The following is a 6,000-nucleotide window of genomic DNA, read 5'->3' as shown; positions in this document are numbered from 1 at the left end:
TCTCTGCTGTCCTTTCTCTCAGGAAGGGGGGGTTGCTCTTGACTGAGGTTCTTACGTGGTCCTCATGCGTCTTCTCTTACCACGTTCGGTTATATGCCAGGTTCTCTCAATTATGACTCACAGCTGTAATTGGTCCATCACGATTTTGTTCTAATTAGATTTTCTGTCACCTATTTCTCCTTAGCCCAGTCCAACCTGCGTACGATTGCTAGAAATATCTTTTGATATGTCCTAAAATAAAAAGCTTGCTCCTACCATTCACCTTCGCTTAATATTCTATAGCAGACTCCTCCCATTCCTCCTCCTCCCATTCAGGTTAAATTCCAAGTCACTTGGATTATGAAACCCTCCAATGGGATTTCCCTTACTTGTAAGAGCCCTCTGAACCTTTTGCAATTACCCAGATATATTATGGTGCTGTTTTCTCTCCTTGAAACAAGGAACTACTCTGGTTTGCCTGGGTAATACAAGATTTCTATTTATCTTTTAAGACCCATCTTGGCTATTCTGTCCATGAAGTCTTCCCTAGCCCTAAGTAAATTAGGCATGGCTTCCTCTTTGTACTGGATTCTATCATTGCATTGACTCTTCTGTATTTTAACCTTATTTTAATGTTTATTTTTGAGAGAGAGAGAGTGTGTGCAGGGGAGGGGCAGAGAGAGGGGGGACAGGGGATCAGAGGTGAGCTCTGGGCTGTCAGTCGAGAGCCTGACGCGGGGTTCAAACCCATGAACCGGGAGATCATGACCTAAGCTGAAGTCGGATGCTTAACCGACTAAGCCACCAAGGTGTCCCAACCTTTTTTTTTTTTAATTCCTCTCCCCAATAACATGATAGGCCAGGAACTTTGGAGGCTAGTCCTCTTATCTGAGCATGCTCAGTGCCCAGCACAGTGCTTCAAAACATACTTTGTGAGGGACCACTAGCTCTCCACTGGAGCTGGACGTTAAGGTATAAAAATTGAACACTATGTATGGTTCAATTGCTGGATTAAGCAAACAAATCAGTCTTGTCTGAACTCCTTTTTGGGAGAGACTCCAACTCCTGTGATTTAAAATAGCTACCCTCTCTGAATTTCCCAGCATGATGCTTTCTGCACACATGCTCATCACATGTAATATATATTGTGATGTATATGAAGAGCACATATAAGCACAAATTTATTTTCTCTGACATGCCCCTTAAAGGAAATTCTAAGGGCATCTGGGTGGCTCCGTCACCGACTGAGTCAAAGCATCCGACTCAGGTCGTGATTTCGCCGTTCTTGAGTTCAGGCTCCACGTCTGGCTCTGTGCTGACAGCTCAGAGCCTGGAGCCTGCTTTAGATTCTGCGTCTCCCTCTCTCTCCACCCCTCCACTGCTCATGCTCTGTCTGTCTCTCTCTGTCTCTCTCAACAATAAACACTAACAAAAAAAATATTTTTAAGCAAATTTTGAGTATGCTGACAGAGGCTTTGCCTTCGTTGATCTGTGACTTCCTCAAGTTTGCAATGGATATTTGGTATTTTGAAACCTACCAGCAACTTGACATACTGTTCAAACAGAGACCTCTTCCGTCCCCCTTCCCCAAGGTCTTCCGCCCTGCTTGCTAATGGTTAAGACAATCATCAGACGAAAGTAATTGATATCTCTCTATGCTTGAATTTCACAGTGCCGTGCTTTAATAAAAATGATGGATTTTTTCCTCTTTTCTGAGATTTGTTAGGTAATTTATTAACACGATGTGTCCCAGGGAAATATATTTTTAATCTAGTATTATCTCAGTAACATTTTTTTTTTTTTTTTGCCAATGAGTAAACTGGATCACAGAGAGTTTAAATTACTATCTGTGGAGTTTTTTTTTTTTTTTTGTTTTTTTGTTTTTTTTTCTAGAGAACCACAAGTGTTATATCATTAAAAGTCACAAAAATTTCTTCTAAAAAAAAGTTGTAGTGCTTTATAATCTATAGGAATCCTTTAATTCTCAGTCAACCTGGTAAATAGTTTCTAGATACCATGAAGCCAGCACTAAGTCATAGTATTTTGTTACTCTTTGACCTATCAAGCTCTCTGTGTCATTTTGCTCTTCATATCTAGGTAGAAAAAGAAGTAATAGGGATTCTTAACCAGATTTTTATGAAAATTCTTAACAGGAAAGAAAATGAAAACAGGAATAGAAAGTTAATTTTCTTTCACATCTCTTCCAGTTATAGTCTCTTTGTTTCTAAAGGCTCTTAAAATACAAAGGGACGGGGCAGCTGGGTGGCTCAGTCGCGTAAGTATCCGACTTCCGCTCAGGTCGTGATCTCACGGTTTGTGAGTTCAAGCCCTGTGTTGGTTTCTGCGCTGACAGTATGGAACCTGTGGGGATTCTCTCTCTCTCTGTCTCTCTCTCTGTCTCTCTCTCTGTCTCTCTCTGTGTGTGTCTCTCAAATAAATAACAAAAAATTACAAAAAAAACCCCACAAAAAACGAAGGCAAGTACTTCTTTGGTTATGATAGGTGGATTAATTGGGGGATGTGCATTCGTGATTTTTATTACCTTTCCTGAGTACTTAGAGACTTCCTTTTCCTTTCCGATAGTTTAGTATTTGGGCTCAGCTAGAATTGAACTCTAAGCCATTCTCTCTACTGGCGTCTTTGCTCACACTTCTTTTCATCCTACAAAGAGTCCTGTTACAAAACATCCAAATCAAAATTCTGTCTTTGTATCTTGTTACCAGCTATTCAGTCTTGTCATGAGTCTATGCTTCACTCTCTCAAACTGACTCATGTTTGTTTGGCCACCTCCTATGTATTCTCTTTTGTTAAAAAAAAAAAAAAAAAAAAAAAACTGGAATGTAGCTTTATGAATGCTATTTATGAGGCTAGAAACTGTATTTTTCTTTTTCTTCTTGGAAGGATTTTTTTTCATATAATTTATTGTCAAACTGGCTTCCATACAACACCCAGTGCTCATCCCAACAAGTGCCCTCCTCGATGCCCATCACCCACTTTCCCCTCTCCCCCACCCCCACATCAACCCTCAGTTTGTTCTCTGTATTTAAGAGTCTCTTATGGTTTGCCTCCCTCCTTCTCTGTTTGTAACTTTTTCCCCCCTTGACTTCCCCCATGGTCTTCTGTTAGGTTTCTCAAGATCCACATATGAGTGAAAACATCTGATATCTGTCCTTCTCTGACTGACTTATTTCACTTAGCATAACACCCTCCAGTTCCATCCATGTTGCTGCAAATGGCCGTATTTTATTCTTTCTCATTGTCATGTAGTATTCCATTGTATATATAAACCACATCTTCATCAGTTGGTGGACATTTAGGCTCTTTCCATAATTTGGCTATTGTTGAAAGCTCTGCTATAAACATTGGGGTACAAGTGCCCCTATGCATCAGCACTCCTCTATCCCTTAGGTAAATTCCTAGCAGTGCTATTGCTCGGTCATAGGATAGTTCTATTTTTAATTTTTTGAGGAAACTCCACACTGTTTTCCAGAGCGGCTGCATTCCTGGAAGAATTTTTGAAGATTTGAACCGTTGTTTTGTGGAGTATGTTAGAATATAGGCACTTCTCGAGATGTCTGACCATATCCCTAAAACTCCTACGTATCCTAGATTATTGGATATCACGTGTCATAATGTAAATTATGTTGTATGGTTATTAATCCTCTCTGTGGCTGGGGCTGACTGGCGCATTTGACAAGTTGTGAGCATCGACTGATGGGAATACTTAGTTTAACATTGCTTTATTACAAGACAGATGAATCAAAGCACTCTTGCGACTGCCCTGAAAAGCAGGCCTATCCTTTAGCTGTAGACGATCACACCCCCTGTTTTACTCAGACTCCTGTTTCTGGCATTTACGTCCATCTTGGTTTCTGCTCACAGGTATCTTGTGAACTTTCAATATCTTACCTTTTCTGCCTTCTTGATGCTGGTGATTAGATTATAGGAAGAGCCTACCACCTGCTTGCTGCATTCCAGAACAGACGACTACCTATCTATATATGTCGATACATAGATATATAGATGAGTCATCCATTTTTTTGCCCCCATCACATCCTGATATAGTAATGACAATCCTAGCAGATCGAAGATTATTGCTTTAAATAATATCTGTGCAAGAGTATTTTATTTTGGGTCTTGATTCCTGTAGATCTATTCAAAGGTGCTACTGCCTGGTTCCACATTCGTTCTTTGAAGGTATTTAAATAATGTTTTTTAAATATGTGGTATGATGAGAAAGTACACCCTAATAACTCGGATACAAAGTTGCATGTTAAGAGTTACACTGAATAAATTTCCCCAAAATGGATGTGATTTATTATGAGTAAATGCTAACCAAAAATTTTCTATAAATACAGGGCTCGAGAGATTACAAAGCTTGTAGATTCTAATCAAGGTGGTCCCTGGGAAAAAATCTCAGAGGCAGGCCTGGAAAACAGTTATAATTTGCTAATCAGAAACAATCAGTGTATTGTATCCTGTTTTGAGAAAGGCTGTATAAATATAACCAAGTTATATTTATGTGACTAAGAAAGTCAAGAAAAGCCTCAAAGAAAATTTGTTGATGCCCATTTAAGCATAGTCTGGTGGAGAGGAATTCCTGAATAAAGGACTTGAACGTTACCAGAAAAACTGCTGATAAATTGAGCATTTATTATGTGCCAGGTGTGTGCTAAAAACTTTACACTGTCCTCATGTTCACAATGATTTTTGAAAGCTACTCTTGCATTTTGAAGTACCTACATTTTATTGATCAGGAAAATGAAAGAGGCAAGATTCGTTCTAGTAATTGGCATATTATTGAGTAATTCAGTTAGAGAGCTGGGATTTGAACCCAGACTCGGGCTCCACACCAGCCCATAGACTCACCAACTGTGTGGTGTGATTTTCTTCTACCAAAACTATTTCCCACAAATAAATTTCTTAAGATCTTCTAAGTAATTACATTATACATATAGTCATGTAGCCATCAAGACAAGTTACAGGAATGTTTTTCATCCCTCAAAATTCTCCCCCACCACTTTGAAAATAATCCCTATGTCCTCCCCAAGCCCCTCTAGAAGCCATTGTTCTGTTTTCTGGTCTGGCTTCCATTTTTATGTGAGGTTCACCAGCAGGTAGCCACAGCATGTTTAGGATGAAAATAGACATTGGTCAGGTTGAGAAGATCTTTGTGAATTGACCGTTGCACATCTCATTAAAAGTTAACAGATTGACATTGTGGTTAGAATTTGGCTTGCTACATTGCTTGCTTAGTAGAGAATTCATTGACATGCTGAGTAGAGGCCTGTATGTGTTTGAAAATACTTTTATTGATAAAATGGCATAGGTATATGTTTCTGTATTGGTGGGAGTGATGAATAGGAGTCTGGATCTAAACATATAGCTAAAGGGGGGCTTGGCTGGTTCAGTCAGTAGATCATGTGACTCTTGATCCCGGGGTTATGAGTTTGAGTCCCACGTTGGGTGTAGAGATTACTTAAAAAATATGTGTGTGTGTGTGTGTGTGTATACATTTTTTATTATATATATATATATATTTTTTAAATATATATTTAAAAACCTATATTGCATATATATGGCTAAAGGTATAAAGTCAGGATGCCTAGTACACTTCAATATGTTCTTAAAATATGATTAAAATTTTTTTGTGATTTGAGTACAGTTAACACATAATGTTAGGCTAGTTTCAAGTTTACAATTTAGTGATTTGCCAACTTTATCCATTATGCTGTGTTCACCACAAGCATAGCTACCATCTGTCCCCTTACATCACTAGTATGTATCATGGACTGTATTCTTGAAGCTCTGCTTTTTATTTGCATGACTTACTCATTCCATAACTGGAGGCCTGTATCACTTACTCCCCATCACCCATTTGCCCAGTCCTCCAGCCTGCTCCCCTCTGGCAACCATCAGTTTATTGTCTGTATTTATAGCTCTGATTCTGGTTTTGTTTGTTCATTTTTTCTAGATTCTATTCGTGAGTGGAATCTGAAATATGATTCAAATGTATGTATG

This window comes from Leopardus geoffroyi, chromosome B2, assembly GCF_018350155.1.
Source record: "Leopardus geoffroyi isolate Oge1 chromosome B2, O.geoffroyi_Oge1_pat1.0, whole genome shotgun sequence".
In the NCBI taxonomy this organism is placed as follows: Eukaryota; Metazoa; Chordata; class Mammalia; order Carnivora; family Felidae; genus Leopardus; species Leopardus geoffroyi.
This window is presented reverse-complemented; position numbering follows the sequence as displayed.